At 37.9% G+C, this 18,053-nt stretch overlaps 1 pseudogene; it reads left to right on the top strand.

Moving 5' to 3' along the window:
• Nucleotides 1-14,892: 14,892 nt before the first annotated feature.
• Nucleotides 14,893-15,105, top strand: LOC116475233 (large ribosomal subunit protein eL38-like; annotated as a pseudogene).
• Nucleotides 15,106-18,053: the final 2,948 nt, after the last annotated feature.

The raw sequence follows: 18,053 nt of genomic DNA, 5'->3' as shown, positions 1-18,053 counted from the left end.
CACCTTGGTGAACTCATTTATCAAATCTAAGAGTTTTTTTGGTAAAGTCTTTAGCTTTTCTAGATATAAGATCACATTATCAGCAAAGAAGAACATTTAAACTTCGACTTTTTCACTTGGATGCCTTTTATTTCTTTCTCTTGCCTGATTGCTAAGGCTTGGACTTCTAGAACTATGTTGAATTGGAGTGCTGGAAGTGGACATCCTTGTTTTGTTCTTAGAGGAAAGGCTTTCAACTTTTCCTCATTCAGTATAATGTTAGCCATGAGTTTATCCTATATGGTCTTTATTATGTTGACAGATGTTCCTTCTATGCCTAGTTTGTTGAGAGCTTTTACCATGAAGTGATGTTGAATTTTATCAAATGCTTTTTCTGCGTCCACTGAAATGATCATATGGTTTTTGTTTTTCATTCTGTAGATGTGATCCATCACATTTATTGAGTTGTATATGTTGACCCATTCTTGCATTCCTGGTATAAATCCTTCTTGATCATGATGTATTATCTTTTTGAGGTGCTATTGGGTTCAGTTTGCTAGTATTTTGTTCAGAATTTTTGCATCTATGTTCATCGGGAATATTGGCTTGTAGTTTTCTTTTTTTGTTGTGTCCTTGTCTGGTTTTCATATGAGGGTGATGCTGGCTTTGTAGAATTAGTTAGCAAGAATTTCCTTTGAATTTTTTGGGAATAATTTCAGGAAGATTTGGATTAGTTCTTTGTACATTTGGTAGAATTCAGCTGAGAATTCATCCAGTCCTGAGTTTTTCTATATTGGAATACTTCTTATTACTGATTCAATTTCACTACTCATTATTGGTTCTTTCAGGTTTTTTATTTCTTCTTGATTCAGTCTTGGTAGCTCGTATGTTTCCAGGAATTTGTTCATTTTCTTTAGGTTTTTAGTGTATAGTTGTTCACAATAGTCTCTGATAATCTTTTATATTTCTGTGGTATCAATTGTAATATCTTCTTTTCATTTCTGATTTTGTTTATTTGGATCTTCTGTCTTCTTGGTTAGTCTAGCTACCAGTTTATTTTGTTTACCTTTTCAAAGAACCAGCTTTTAGTTTTATTGATGCTTTGTATTATTTTTTAGTCTTTATTTCATTTAATTCTGCTCTGATCTTTATTATTTCTTTTATTCTGCAAATTCTGGGTTTGGCTTGTTTCTTTAAGTATATTGTTAAATTGTTAATTTGTAATCTATCTACTTTCTTGATATAAAAATTTATTGGTATAAATTTCCCTCTTAGCACTGCTTTTACTGTATCCTACAGGTTTTGGTATGTTATGTTTCCCTTTTCATTTGTTTCAAAAAGTGTTTTGATACTCATCTTAATTTCTTTATTGACACGTGGTTGTTCATGAGTACATTGTGTAATTTTTATGTATTTACATAGTTTCCAAAGTTTCTCTTTCCATTGATTTCTAGTTCTATTCCATGTGGTCTGAAAGATATTTGTTATAATTTTGATTTTTAAAAAAAATTGTTGAGAATTGTTTTGTGGCCTAATATATGGTCTATCCTGAAGAGTGTTTTATGTGCTAATTAAAAAAAATGTATATTCTGCAGTTGTTGAATAGGATGTTCTGTAAATGTCTATCACATCCATTTGTTCTAAAGACTAGCTTAGATCCAATATTTGTTTTTTGATTTTCTGTTTAGATGATCTGTCTAATTCTGAGAATGAGGTGTTGAAGTCCCCCACTATTATTGTATTGCAGTCTATCTCTCTCTTTAGATCTAGTAATGTCTGCCTTATGAATCTGGATGCTCCAGTGTTGAGTGCATTTTTATATCTACTAGCTGGATTGATCCTTTATCATTAAATAATGACCTCCTTTGTCTTTTTTTAAAACTATTTTTGACTTAAAGTCTATTTTATCTGATTTATGTTAAGCTACTCCTGCTTGCTTTTGGTTTTCATTTGCATGGAATATCCTTTTCCATTCCTTTACTTCTGTATATGTGTCTTTACTAGCAAGGCGGATTTCTTGTAAGCAACAAATAATTGGATCACTTAAAAAAATACATATAGCCATTCTATAATTTTAAGTGGAATATTTAATCCATTTATATTCAAGGTTATTATTCATATGTGAGGCTTTGTTCCTATCATATTGTTAATCATTTTCTGGTTGTTTTATATATTTTTTGCTCCTTTATTTTTCCCTTATTGTTTGTTGTTGTGGTTTGGTAGATTTCTGTAGTGGTGGTATCATTTCAGTCTTCTTTCTTCTTGTGATTGCTTTACCAGTGAGTTTTATAGTTTCAGGTGATTTCATGATGGTAAAAGTCATCTTTTCACTTCCAGGTTTAAGACTCTCATAAACATTTCTTGTAAGTCTGGCTTAGTGGTTATAAATTTTCTCAGCATTTGCATATTTGAAGAAGACTTTCTTTCTCCTTGATTTATGATGAATAATTTTGCTGACTAGTATTCTTGGCTGACAGTATTTGTCTTCCAACACTGAATATATTTTCCCATTCTCTTCTGACTTGTGAGGTTTCTGCTGAAAAATTTACTGTTACTCTGATGAGGTTTCCTTTATAGTTGACTAGATACCTTTCTCTTGCTGTTTCTAGGATTCAGTCTTTATCTATGACTTTAGACAGTCTGACTATGATGTACTATGGAGAAGATCTTATTGCATCCTATCTGCTTGGGGATTGCCAAGCTTCTGTATCTTGATGTCTAAATATCTTGCTAGACTTGGGAGTCATCTATTATTTCATGAAACAGTTTTTCTAATCCTTTTGTTCTCTCTTCCCTATTGAGGAATCCAATAATTCTTAAATATAATTGATTTATGCTGCCTCAAATGTTATGAAAACTTTGTTCATTTTTTAAAAATCATTTTTTTTTGGTCTGGATTATTTCGAAAGACCTGTCTTCAAGTTCTGAGATTCTTTCTTCCTACCTATTTTGTTATTGCAGCTTTCAAATATATTTTTTATTTCCTTCAATGGATTCTTTGGTTCCAGAATTTTTTTTTTTTAATATCTACCTCTTTGGTAAATTTCTCATCCATATCCTGAATTGTTTTTCTAATTTTTCCTGCATTACTTTTCAGAATTATCTTGTATCTATCTCATCCAGCTTCTTTAAAATCAATAGTTTGAATTTTTAATCTTGGCTTTCAAGAATTTCTTTTTCTTTCTTTCTTTCTTTTTTTTTTTGCCACAGTCTCGTTCTGTCACCCAGGCTGGAGCACAGTGCCATTATCTCAGCTCACTGCAGCCCATGCTTCCCAGGTTCAAGCGATTCCTGTGCCTCAGCCTCCCAAGTAGCTGGGATTACAGGTGTGCGCCACCATGCCTAGCTAATTTTTGTACTTTTAGTAGGGACAATGTTTTACCATGTTGGCCAGGCTGGTCTCAGACTCCTGACCTCAAGTGATCCACCTGCCTCAGCCTCCCAAAGTGCTGGGATTACAGGCATGAGCCACCACACCTGGCCAAGAATTTCTTTTTGATTAGTATCTACTGCTGGAAAATTATTGTGTTCTTTTAGAGGTCTAATATTTCCCTGGTTTTCAATGTTCCCTGGTTTTCAATGTGTCCTTATCTTGTTCTGTGCATCTGGTGACTGTAACAGTTACTTCTATTTTTAAATTTACTTTCATAGGGAAGAATCTTTTTCCAGAAGATGTTGTTGGTTGAATAGGGCACCTTAGCTTTGATTCTGTGGTGTACAGTAGTGTAGTCTCCGTATGATTTCTTTGGTTGTAAACAACATTAGTGGTATCTGCGATTTCCTTATTATGTTAGGGTGCAGTTATTAGTGGAGGCTGTGGCAAAGTTGTGTTTGGGACTGGAATGTCAGGTGGGCCAGTCTTCAGGCCCTAGTCGTAGCAGTGATGGGGTGAGTATGTGTATCCTTTTACCCTAAGGTGGTGCATCCTGGCATCTGTGTTGGTTTGTTTGTTATCTACAGGCCAATTCTTGGGCCTAAAGGTGGCTTTCTGGGATGCTAGTAGTAGCAGCAGTGGAGTGGGTGGATGAGTTGGTTCTTAGGCCTTGAGGTAGCCAGTGTGGCAAAGGCAATGACAATAACTGTGATAGGATGATTCCCTGGGTCCCAAGCAGTGTGTATATGTTTTGGCGGTGGCTGCAGTGTGCTGGAATGTCCAGTCTCTAGACCTGCATGTGGTGCTGACAGGTAGGTATCAGCTGAGGTTGTAGTGACTGGGTATTTAGGCCAAACCTCAGGCCCCTGGGAGGAGTGTTAAAGCAATCCATATGGTGGATTGGGTTGAGAAATCCCCAGGACCCCAAGCTATGTGCTTTAGCATTGGGGATAAAGCTGGGTTGGGCAGGCTTATGCTCAGGCCTCCAAATGAGGAGAGCAGGTGCCAGCCATGGTGAGCAGAGGCATCCTCAGATCCCAGGTGGACCACTTGGGTGAGGAATGGTAGCAGCTGCATTGAGTCCCTGCCATTGTGATGCCAGCCTCAGTGGCCGCAGCCTAAACCAGTGGGTAATATGCATCCCTCTCATGCCCAATTCTGATGAGGCATGGCCCCCAGTCGTCGTGGTAGCCTGCACCTAGCTCACACCTCAGCCTGGCTGCAGGAGCTCCCACCCAACTTGCAATGAATCCCAGAAGCAACGTGGGCCCAGCTCACATCCCAGTCTCAGTCCTGATGGCACTCACTTCCCAGCACTGGCAGCTACAGCCCATATACTGCTTCCTCGTCAGCCCCAGGTGTGGGAGCCCATTCCTAGCTTGTGTTGCAGTCCCAACAGCAACAGCCCAAGTTTCCCTAACACCTCAGTCCCAGTGCTGCTGGGCCCCAGGAATGCCCACAGTTTGTGAAAGGCTATGCTTAAAAATGACACCTTGCAATACCTGCATAGGTCTCAGAAAGTGTATGGGACACAGCATGAGCTCCCTCCCAGGAGCAGTTCTGTGTCACAGTCTCCCAGCAGCTCCCTTTGTTATTCCCAGGGGTTGGGAAGATCCAGGGTGGTCAGATTTGTGTAATTCCATGGTGGGGATGTGAGCTGCTGAAAGTCTCTCACTCAACCCTTTCTTCATCTTGGGAAGTCAATCCTGGCTCCCAGCTGATCCCAGTCAAGCAAGCTGCCTCTTTTTCTTCTACGTCTTTGTTTTCAATGTTTCCTGTCACTTTTCTTTTGAATTCTGGTGTTCTTTCTTGGATAATGTATTTGAAGTGTGATTGTCTACACACTGTATTGGTTCTTCTAAGGGGAGGAAGAGCACATGAAATGCTTCTAGTCAGCCATCTTGAAGCCCCTCCACACTTTACAAACATTAATCATGCAAAGAAAACCTCAATAAATTCCATATGATCAATGTCATACACATTATTATCTGACTCTCTTCAATCAAATTAGAAACCAATACCTAAAGAAACTCTACAAAAGTCTTACATGTCTATAAACTAAAATTAAATTTTCCATATGCCTAGACATTTGGGCTAAAATTAGCACCACTTTCAAAAATCTTAAGGTAAACACGAAATACTTAGACATGAATGATCCGTGAAAATGGTAGATGCCAAAATTTGTGAAAACAACTAAAGTAATACTTAGAAAAAGTGTTATAGCTTTAAATACATTTAACAGGAAACAAGAGAAGTCAAAAGAAAATAAGCATAAACTTAAGAAATTAGAAAGTTAAGAGGCTAAAAGCAAATAAATTATTAAACTTAAGAAGTTTGAAAAGACAAAGAACAAAGGATACATATAATAAGGCTCAAGGCAGAAATCAATATAATAAAGAACAATAAAACATTGAAATGAATCAAATGATGCCAGTTCTTTGAAAATATCAGTGATACATCTCTGAAAAGATTAATCACAAAGAAGAGAAAAAATACAAATAACCAATTACAGAAAAGAAAAAGGGAAATTGCTTTCAACGCAAGAAATATTTACAGAATTAATATTTTGAAAAACTATGTACTAATTTGAAATTTTCAAAATAAGCATCGTTATTTGAAAACAGATGAAATGCACAATTTTTAGAAAAATATAAAATGTTAAAATTAGCACAAAAGGAAATGTAAACTTGAATTAACTGATAACAACTAAAGAAATTGTAGGCTGGGCATGGTGGCTCATGCCTGTAATCCTAGCACTTTGGGAGGCCTAGGCAGGCGGATTGCCTGAGCTCAGGAGTTCGAGGCCAGCGTGGGCAACATGGTGAAACCCTGTCTCTACTAAAATACAAAAAAAAAAAAAAAAAAAATAGCTGGGCGTGGCGGCATGCGCTTCCCAGGAGGCAGAGCTTGCAGTGAACAGAGATCAGAGATCATGTCACTGCATTCCAACCTAGGTGACAGAACCAGGCTCCATCTCCCCAAAAAAAAAAAAGAAATCGTAATGAAAAATCAAAGTTCTCCCTTTTTCTAAAGCCTCAGGCCAAGATGGTGTTATGGATGAATTCTACAAAATTTCAAATGCAAAAAGAAGTTCTTAACATTTTTTGAGGGTTGTATAGTCTTGGTTCCAAAACAAATAGAAAGAGTACAAGAAAAGAAAATTATAGGCACAGTTCACTTTTAAACACAGAAATGAAAATAAAATATTAGCAAGGCCAAATTAATAGTATGTCATAATAATAAATTTTCATTTTTAATTTTCATGAATCTGTGGGAGGCATATATGTTTATAGGGTACATGACATGCTTTGATACATGCATGCAATGCATAATAATCACATAATGTAAAATTAGATATCCTTCCCCTCAAGCATTTATCGTTTGTGTTACAAACAACCCTATTATATTCTTTTAGTTATTAAAAATATGTAATTACATTATTATTGAGTATAATCATCCTGTTGTGATATCAAATACTAGGTTTTAGTCACTCATTATATATTTTTTGTACCCACTAACCTTTCTCAACTTCTCCCCACACTTCCACTGCTCTTCTCGGCCTCTGGTAACCATCCTTCTATGTCTCCATGAGTTCAATTGTTTTGAATTTTAGATCCCACAAATAAGTGAGAATATGTGATGCTTGTCATTTTGTGTCTGCCTATTTCATTTGACCTAACGACCTCCAGTTCCATCCACGTTGTTGCAATGACAGAGTCTGTTTCTTTTTTATGGCTGAGTAGTACTCTGTTATGTATAAGTTCCACATTTTTCAAAATTCATTCATCTGTTGATGGGCACTTAGGTTGATTCCAAATCTTGGCTATTGTGAAGTGCTGCAACAAACATGGGAGTGCAGATATCTCTTCGATATGCTGATTTTATTTCTTTTGAGTATATACCTAGCAGTAGGATTGCTGGATCACATGGTAGCTCTATTTTTAGTTTTTTGAGGAAACTTCAAACTGTTCATCACAGTGGTTGTACTAATTTACATTTCCACCAACACTGTATAAGGGTTCTCTCTTCTCTACATCCTCACCAGCATTTGTTACTAACTGAATAGGTGGTTTTGACTTGTATTTCTCTGACAATCAATGATTATCAGAGAAATACAAATTTTGTGTGTGTTCTTCAACTTTTTTCATTAGTATTTTACAGTTTTCATTGCAGAGATCTTTCACCTCTTTGTTAATTTTCATATACTTGTTTTCTATTTGTATATCTTATTTTGAGAAATGTCTATTCAGGTCTTTGCCCCATTTTTAATGGGATAATTTGAGCTCCTTATATATTATACTTATTAATCCCTTGTCAGACAGGTAGTTTGCAAATATTTTCTCCCATTCTGTGGGTTGTCTCTTCACTTTGTTGATTGTTTCCTTTGTGCAGAAGCTTTTTAACTTGTTGGGATACCATTTATCTATTTTTGCTTTGGTTGCATGTGCTTGTGGGATATTGCTTAAGAAATGTTTGCTCAGACCAATGTCTTGTACAGTTTAGTTTCTTCAATGTTTTTGTGGAGTCGTTTCATAGTTCGAGGTCTTACATGTAAGTCTTTAGTCCATTTTGATTTAATTATTTTGTATAAGGAGAGAGATAATGACCAGGTTTCATTCATTTGCATGTGGATATACAGTTTTTCCAGTACCATTTATTGAAGAAATTGTCTTTTTTCCTAGTGTCCGTTCTTGGCAACTTTGTTGAAAATGAGTTTTACTGTAGGTGTGCAAATTTGTTTCTGGGTTCTCTCTTCTGTTCCACTGGTCTATGTGTCTGTTTTTATGCTAGTACCATACTATTTTGGTTACTATAGCTCTGTGGTGTAATTTGAAGTCAGGTTATGTGATTCTTCCAGTTTTGTTCTTTTTGCTCAGGATAGCTTTGGCTATTCTGGGTATTTTATGATTCCATATAAATTTTAGGATTGTTTTTTCTATTTCTGTGAAGAATGTCTTTGGTATTTTGATAGGGATTGCATTAAATCTGCAGATTGCTTTGGGTAGTATGGACATTTTAACATTATTGATTCTTCCAATCCATAAACATGGAATATCTTTCCATTTTTTGTGTGTCTTCTTCAATTTCTTTCATTAATGTTTTAGAGTTTTCTTTTCTTTTCTTTTCTTTTCTTTCTGAGATAGGGTCTCACTCTATCACCCAGGCTGGAGTGCAGTGGCACAATCTTGGCTCATTGGAACCTCCATCTCCCAGGCTCAAGCAATCCTCCCACCTCAGCCTCCTGAGTAGCTGAGATTACAGGCATGCACCACCATGCCTGGCTAATGATTTTTTTTCTTATATTTTTAGTAGAGACAGGGTTTCTCCATGCTGGCCAGGCTGGTCTCTAATTCCTGGCCTCAAGTAATCCACCCACCTTGGCCTCCCAAAGAGCTGGGATTGTAGGCATGAGCCACCACACCCCAGTTATGGTTTTCATTGTAGAGATCTTTTACCTTTTTGGTTAATTCCTAGGTATTTAATTTTGTTTGTGGTTATTATAAATGGGATTATTTTTTGATGTATTTTTTCAGATTGTTCACTATCGGCATATAGAAATGTTACCGATTTTGTATGTTTATTCTGCATTCTGCAACTTTAACTGAATTTTGCTTATCAGTTCTAATAGTTTTTTGGTGGAGTCTTTAGTTTTTTCTGGATATAAGATCATATCTTCTGGAAAGAAGGATAATTTGACTTATTCCTTTCAGCTTGGATTCTCTATTTCTTTCTCTTATCTGATTGCTCTAATTAAGACTTCCAGTATTATGCTGAATAACACTGGTAAAAGTGGGCATCCTTCTCATGTTCCAGATCTAAGAGGAAAAGCTTTCAGTTATTCCCCATTTAATATGATACCAACTGTGGGTCTATCATACGTGGCTTTTATTATGTTAAGGTATGTTTCTTCTATATGCAGGTCTTTGAGGTTTTTTTTTTTAATCATGAAGGGGTGGGGAACTTTATCAAATGCTTTTGCAGCATCAAGTGAAATGATTATGATTTTTGTCCTTCAGTGTGATATGATGTATCACATTGATTGATTTGCATATGTCGAACCATCCTTTTATCCTGGGATGAATCTCACTTGGTTATGATGAATGATCTTTTTAATGTATTGCTGAATTTTGTTTGCTGGATATTTTGTTGAGGATTTTTGCATCAATGTTCATAAGAGATATTGGCCTATAGTTTTCTTTCTTTGATGTGCCCTTGTCTGGTTTTGGTATCAGGGTAATACTAGCCTTGTAGAATGAGTTTGGAAGTATTCCCTCTCTTACTCTATTTTTTGGAACAGTTTGAGTAGGATTGGTATTACTTCTTCTTTAAATGTTTAATAGAGTTCAGCAGTGAAGCCATTGGGTCCTGGGGTTTTCTTTACTGGGAGATTTTTTTATTGCAGCTTTGATCTAATTACTTTTTATTGGTGTGTTCAGGTTTTGAATTTCTTCATGGTTCAGTCTTAGTAGGTTGTTGTGTCTGGGAATTTGTACATTTCTTCTAGATTTTCCAATTTATTGGCATATAGTTGCTCATAGTAGCCACTAATGATCCTTTGACTTTCACAGTATCAGTTGCAATGTCTCCTTTTTCATCTCTGATTTTATTTATTTGAGTCATCTCTCTTTTTTTCTTAGTCTAACCTAAAGACTTGTCAATTTTGTTTATCTTTTCAAAAAACCAGCTTTTTGTTTCACTGATCCTTTTTATTTTGAGACACAGTCTCACTATGTTGTCCAGGCTGGAGTGCAGTAGCATAATCACAGCTCACTGCAGCCTTGACCTCCTGGGCTCAGGTGATCCTCCCACCTCAACCTCCTGAGTAGCTGGTCAGAGGTATATGTATGCCATCACACCTGACTAATTTTTTGTACTTTTTGTAGAGGTGGGTTTTTGCCATGTTTCCTAGGCTGGTCTTAAACTCCTGAGCTCAAGCCATTCCCCTGCCTTGGCCTCCCAAAGTGCTATAATAAAATTCGAGGCATGAGCCACCATGCCTGGCTGATATTTTGTATGATTTTCTTCATTTCAATTTCATTTATTTCTGCTCTGATCTTTATTATCTCGTTTCTTCTACTAATTTTTGCATTTGGTTTGCTCTCAATTTTCTAGTTCTTTAAGATGTATCATTAGGTTATTTATTTAAAGTTTTTCTTCTTTTTTGATATAGGCACTTAAAGGTATAAATTTCCCTGTTAGTACTGCTTTTGATGTATCTTATAGGTTCTGTTTCTATTATCATTTGTTTCAAAAAAAATTTCATTTCCTTCTTAATTTCTTCATTGACCCACTGGTCATTCAGGGGCATATTGTTTAATTTCTGTGTGGTTGTACAGTTTCCAAAATTCCTCTTGTTATTAATTTCTGGTTTTATTCCATTGTGGTCAGAGAAAATGCTTTATATTATTGTAATTTTTAAAATATTTTAAGACTCATTTTGTGACTTAGTATATGGTCTATCCTTAAGAATGATCCACATGCTGAGAAGAAAAATGTGTATTCTGCTGCCATTGGATGAAACATTCTGTAAATATCTATCAGGTCTATTTGTTCTGTGGTGCAAATTAAGTCTAATTTTTTTATTGTTGATTTTCTCTCTGGGAGATCCATCCAATGCGGAAAGTGAGGTGTTGAAGTCTCCAGCTATTATTTTGTTGGGGGTCTATCTCTTTTTTTAATCTCTAATAATAATTGCTTTATACATGTGGCTGCTCCAGTGTTGAATGCATATATGCTTATATTTATTATATCCTCTTGCTGAATGGATCCCTTTATCATTATATAATTACTTTCTTGGCTCTTCTTACAGTTTTTGTCTAGAAATCTGTTTTTTATAATATAAATATAGCTACTCCTGCTCTTTCTTGGGCTCCATTTGCATGGAATATCTCTTTCCTTCCCTTTATTTTTCAGTCTGTGTGTATCTTTGTAGGTTGAGTGTGTTTCTAGTAGGCAACACATCACTGGGTCCTGTTCTTTCATCCATTTAGCCACTCTATTTCTTTTGATTGAAGAGTTTAGTCCATTTACATTCACTATTACTGTTGATAACATTGGACTTCCTCCTGCCAGTTTGTTATTTATTCTCTCATTGTTTTGCAGTCTTCTTTTCCATTTCTCCTTCCTGTCATTCTTAAAGTGAAGGTGATTTTCTCTGGTGGTATGATATAATTTCTTGCTTTTTTATTTTTTGTTTATCATTGTATGTTTTGCGATTTTAAGTTACCATGAGGGCTGCAAATACTATCTTACAGCCCATTATTTTAAGCCGGTGATAACTTAAAACTGATTACATAAACAAGCAAACAAACACACAAAAAGAAAACTAAAGAAGGGCTACACTTTAATTTTGTCCCCCACTTTTTAACTTTTTGTTGTTTCTCTTTATGTCTTACTGTTCTGTCCATGTCTTGAAAAATTGTTGTAGTTATTATTTTTTATTGGTTCGTCATTTAGTCTTTCTACTTAAGTTGATAGAAGTTTATACACCACAACTACAGTGTTGTACTATTCTGTGTTTTTCTGTGTCCTTAATTTACCAGTGAGTTTTGTACTTTCAGATGATTTCTTCTTGCTCGTTAATATCCTTTCATTTCAGATTGAAGACCTCCCTTTAGCATTTCTTGTAGGACAGGTCTGATGTTGATGAAATCCCTCAGTTTTGTTGGTGTGGGAAGGTCTTTATTTCCCCTTCATGCTTAAAGGATATTTTTGCCAAATATACTATTCTAGGATGAAAGATTTTTCTTTCAGCACTTCAAATATGTCATACCAGTTTCTCCTGGCCTGTAAGGTTTCCACTGCAGTTTGCCATTAGATGTATTGGAGTTCTATTGTATGTTATTTATTTCTTTTCTCTTGCCGTTTTTAGAATTTGTTCTTTATCCCTTGGGAGTTTAATTATTAAATGCCTTGAGGTAGTGTCCTTTGGGTTAAATCTGCTTGATGTTCTATAACCTTCTTGTACTTGAATGTTGATATCTTTCTGTAGGCTTGGGAAGTTCTCTGATGTTATCTCTTTGAATAAACCTTCTATTCCTATTTCTTTCTCTACCTCCTCTTTAAGGCCAATAACTAAGATTTGCTTTTTTGAGACTATTTTCTAGATCTTATAGGTCTGCTCATTGCTTTTTATTCTTTTTATTCTTTTTTTCTTTCTGCATATTTTCAAATAGCCTGTCTTCAAGCTCACTAATTCTTTTTTCTGCTTGATCCATTCTACTATTAAGATATTCTGATTCATTCTTCAATATGTCAATTGCATTTTTCAACTCTAGAATTTCTGCTTGATTCTTTTTAATTATTTCAATCTCTTTGTTAAATTTATCTAAGAGAATTCTGAATTCCTTCTCTGTGTTATCTTGAATTTTAGTTTCCTCAGAAGAGCTATTTTGAATTCTCTCTCTGAAAGACCATATATCTGTTTCTCCAGGCTTGGTACCTGGTGACTTATCTAGTTCATTTAGTGGTTTCATGTTTTCCTGGATGTTACTGATGCTTGTAGATGTTTGTTGGTGTCTGGGCATTGAAGAGTTAGGTATTTATTGTAGTCTTCACAGTCTAAGTTTGTGTCTTTCCTTCTTGGAAAGGCTTTCCAGATATTCAAAGGGACTTGTATCTAGTCCCAATAATACTGTAGTTTTTGTAGACTCACAGAGGTACCACTTTGGTCATCTTTAATGTAATCTGGAAGAATTCTCTGGATTACCATACAAAGACTCTTGTTCATTTTTCTTACTTTTTCCCAAACACACAGAGTCTTTCTCTCTGTCTGAGCCACCTGGAACTGGGAGTGTGGTGATGCAAGCACTCCTGTGGCCGCCACTAATGGGACTGCACTGGATCAGACTTGAAGCCAGCACAGCACTGAGTCTTGTTCAAGGCCCTTCCCTTCAGGGTAGTGAGTTCCCCAAGGCCCTAGGCATGTCCAGAGATGCTGTCTGGGAGTCAGGGTTTGAAGTAAGAAACCTTAGCAAATTATCTGATACTCTTATTTTATGGCAGCTAAGCTGGCACTCAAATCACAATAAAAAGTCCCTCCCGCTCTTCCCTTCCCTTTTCACAGGTAGAGGGACCTCTCTCTGTGGCCACCACCACCACTAACCCATGGGGGATTCTGCCAGGTCACTGCTGATGTTGCTTAAAGCCCAAGTGCTCTTCAGTCAGCTTGTGATGGATGCTGCCAGGCCTGGGACTCACCCTGCAGGGCAGTGGGCTCTCCTTTTGCCCAGGGCATTTCCAGAAATGTCATCCAAGAGCTTAGGCCTGGACTCAGGGACTCCAAAAGCCTGCTCTACCCCACCTTGGCAGAGCTGGTAACTAGGGTGCAAGACAAAGTCCCATTTACTTCTCCCTCTGCTTTTCTCAAACAGAAGGAGTCTCCCACCATAGTCGCCACAGCCGGGAATGTGTGGCGTTTCCCCTGAAGCCAGCATGTCTCAGAGCCCAAGGCCCATTGCGTACTCCCTGGGTATCACTGCTGGTTATTCAGGGCCCAAGGGCTCTTTCGTTAGCAGATGGTAAATCCTGCTTGGACTTGTCTTTCCCTTTAAGAAAGAGGGTGCCCTTTTGGCCCAAGATGTGTCTTGAAATATGGTTTGGGAGCTAGGGTCTGGAATAGGGGCTTCACGACTCTACCTGGTACACTATCCTACTGTCACTGAGCTGGTATCCAAAATGCAAGACAAAGTCCTCTTTATTCTTCACTCTGCCCTCCTGAAGCAGAAGGAAGGAGTCACTTCCATTGCTTCGAGCTGCACTGCCTGGAGTTGGGGGGAGGAGTAGCACAACCACTCCCTTAGCTGTGCCCGCTGGTGTCTCCCTAGGTCACCTAGTTCTCACTGGGTACCACCCTAGTTTGCTGGCTCTCAGCCCAGCCTTGCACTAGGAGTTGCCTAGGAATTGCAGTCCTTGTGTCCTAGACTGCCTTTCAAGTTTACCTAGGCCCTCAGAGCACTTCAGCCTGCAGTAGCGAGGATTGCTGAAAAACTCAAGTTCTTACCGCTGGGATGAGCGATTCCCTCTGGCTAGGGCTATTCCAAATGCTCCCTCTGGTGTGCAGGTGCTGGTTGAGACCAGCAAGGCTTTATTCTCCAGTGTGATGGGGCAGCACCCAGTTCAATGTAAAATCCCCAAGTTGCTGCATTTTCCCTCCCCAAAGTGCACAGATTCTCTCTCTCTCTGCACCTTTCTCTGCTGCCAGTAGATGGGAGAGGTGTGGTGTCCATGATTCAAGACTGTCTCTCCTGCACTGCTCGATGCCTCTTTCAGTGAAATGAAGTTAAAAGCAGGTACTATGATTCCTCACCTAATTTTTGGTTCTTGGGATGGTGCTTTTCCATGGGCAGGTAGTTATTAAAATTTGGCGTTCCAGTGAAAGGGATGAAAGGTGTAGGATTCTATTCCACCATCTTGCTCTGCCCCTAATAATAATTTTTGTTATAAGGTAAGATATTATTATCTTAGAGATAACACAAAATTAGGACAGTTTTATCTCCATAAAAGCAAGGATGAGTCTGCGCCGGGTGCACCTTATCACCATGCTTCAGAAAATTGAGGAAATCAAGGGTTTTCTGCTTACAGCCTGGTGAAAGGATGCCAAATCTGTAAAGATCAAGAAAAATAAGGACAATGTGAAGTTTAAAGTTCCACGCAGCAGATTCCTTTATACCCTGATCATCACTGACAAAGAAAAGGCAGAGAAACTGAACTAGTCCCTGCCCCCTGGTTTGGCAGTGAAGGAACTGAAATGAACCAGACACACTGATCTAAACTGTATTAAAATATTAAAAATCCTTTGAAACAAGAAAGCAAGGATGATTCAACATCAAAAAATGAGCCAATGTAACTCACCACATGAATACACTAAAGGAGAAAAACTATAGGATGATTGTAATAGAATCAGAAAAAGCATTGGATAAAATGCAATAACTTCATGATTAAAAATCAAAACTTAGAAAATCAGGTCTGAAAGAGAATGTTCTAATTTATAAAGGTCATGTGACAAATACCTACAATAAACATTATATTTGCTGGAAAGATTGTAGAATTCCACCTAAGATAGAAAATCCCCAAAGCACTAACCTGAGGCTAAAATTGATGGATTTAATTACATCAAAATAAGCTTTTCTGTTTTCATGAAAACAGCCATGGATAAAAGTAACAGAGAACTGATGAGGAGTTTGGGAATTCCAGTAGAAATCTAGTAAAAGGAAAAAAACATGACTAATGAGAAAAAGAAACTAAAATGATAATTTTTAAATGATATCTAACTTATGACAAGATGCTCAGACTCGTTTGGGGTTTGTAAGAGATGAAAATGTAAACAATAGTAACTTCAAATCTATCAGATTACCACAACTTACAAAGCTGGAACTCAAGCCAAGTGTTGCAGGGAGATGGGGATGGGGGATGTAAAGATTCTAATCAGTGCTGTTGGGGATGTGGACTGTTGCAGCCACACTGGAGAGCCTCTGGTCCTATTTGGTCAAATTAAGAATATGCATATCCTCTGACCCAGCAATTCAGATGGGGAATCCAGAAGATTGTTGTGGGTGGGAAGTCTGGGTTCTCATCCCAGAGAAAGTCTCACACAGGTCTATAATGGGGCATATATGAAGATGTTCATTGTTTTTCAGGGAAGTGTCAGCAATCTGTGGTTTCTTATTGGGTGACTGGAGAAGCGCTTGTACTGGATGTGCGCTAGGGAGTATTATTAAGCAATTAAACAACAGACTTGATATATATGCAGCAACTTGAAGAGACTTGAAACTGGAATCCTGAATGAAAAAGTGAGGAACAGAATGAAGTGTATGATGCCACACAATTTGTGTACATTGACATTACTTTCATACAAGACATCAATCTTTGTTATATAAGAAATCTATAGATACATGCATACTGAGCCTTGCGTGGATCAATGAGAACAGTGAATCATGAGCTGAGGATTTTGATTTGAAATCTAACATTGAATTTACAAAGGAAGGAGGGAGGAAGAAGGCAGGAAGAAATCCCGTGGGGCCAGTTGGTGTCTGGTGAGGCTATCTTAAGGGTGGACTCCAAAGAGACATCCAAAGATGTCCATCATCTTGCTCTACAAGGATGGCCTCTAGGAATTGCTTGTTGAAGGAGTAATTGGAAGAGGGGAATTCAAGGTAGATCCATCCATGGAAAATTCCAACCAGAAGGGGACTGTGAAGATCAGGTGGCCAGAGATAGATGGGCTAAGTCTGGGAATCCTATTTAACTAGTCAGGTGTTAGAAAGAGAGAGACCCCTGCAGATTTGGACATAGAGACCTGTAAAGCTGATCCATGGGGTTCTGTCAGAGGGTGGTGAGGGATACAGGAAAGACATCTCTGAACCAAGTGTGCAGATGTTGTGAGGCAGGCAGGACGCTCCCTATTCACAGTGCTGGCAGCCCACACTGCCTCAAAGGGGCCAAATGTGCCTCAGCCTATTGGGGATGGAGGGTTTATTGTGGAAACAGTAACTTAAAGTGAATTTAAAATGTAAAGTAAGGCACAGAGGTATATAGTTATGAGAACTCAAGTCCTGATAAAAGAAATGATAAGATTGTACCTGTTCTGAAACACGTCCCTAAAGAACCTGAAGAGCTGAGCAAGTAAGGCTCCAGCTAATGCATTGAAACAATTCTGGGATGTAACAATACTTACAGCCAATCTCTGTTTGTTTTTATTTTTCTATAAACAAAATCATGCTTGGATATTTCTTTCTAACGTCCCATCCTGTGTATGTATCTATAGCTATCAATTATGTTCCAGAAGAACAGGCTTTTAAAAATTTTCTCATCTTGGATCCCTATATTATAGGCTAGAGGGACCTGAAATCATTTATTTTAACTATTCATGATGCTAGTCTTTAAGGACCAGTAGGTGCTCAGCATGTCACCATGGAAACCAGTGCAAGTGCTGCCAGATTTTATCGATCTTTTCTATCTAAAACTGTCCTGCTGATTTGACTGTTAAAGACCGGAAACCCAGACAGTGGCCAGGATGCATTCCAAATATAACCCAATGATCCCAATAGTCCAGAAATGTCACATTGAAAAGCAACATAACCAGCTGGCTGGCTGTCCCTAGGGATGCCTGTGCAGGGATGCTTTGGAAAAAAGAGCCTCCATAGATCCCTTAAGCTGACTCTTCCTCCTCCCTTGGCAGGGTGAGAAATAACTTCCCTTGTCCGCACCTAGACCTTACTGCTGCACCTTTTCAGAATAGGTAAGGGATATTCATTCTGCAACCTTTGGGGCTCCATCTCTACAGAGATGCCTTTTGTGGCACACTGCATGTAGACAGCCAGCCCAGGGCCTTGAACCAAGAGTCCTGGCAACTATCATAGCGAGATATGAATATATATTTTTAAAGTAGCTTGATAGAAACAGACATTCACTTACTCAGTTTTTACAGGAAAGAAACACACTGTTCTTCCAAGGTGGATTAAAAAAGATATAGTGCAAAATTCTACATACGTTGTGAAAAATTATCCCATGTGCAATTTCAAGCTTAATATACTATCATCCTTAACATCACAATGGGCCTCAACCTGCTCACCACCCCAGACGTTCCTGCTATATGGCATGTTCTGTGAGGAGGACCAATGCCAGCCTTGCTAACGCTCACCACCCTGGCCCAGTGCAGCCCAGGACCACCGAAAGACTCAATGAATATTTAGACATCATC

The sequence above is a fragment of the Hylobates moloch genome, unplaced genomic scaffold (genome assembly GCF_009828535.3).
Source record: "Hylobates moloch isolate HMO894 unplaced genomic scaffold, HMol_V3 SCAFFOLD_2, whole genome shotgun sequence".
NCBI classification, from domain to species: Eukaryota; Metazoa; Chordata; class Mammalia; order Primates; family Hylobatidae; genus Hylobates; species Hylobates moloch.
This window is presented reverse-complemented; position numbering and strand designations above follow the sequence as displayed.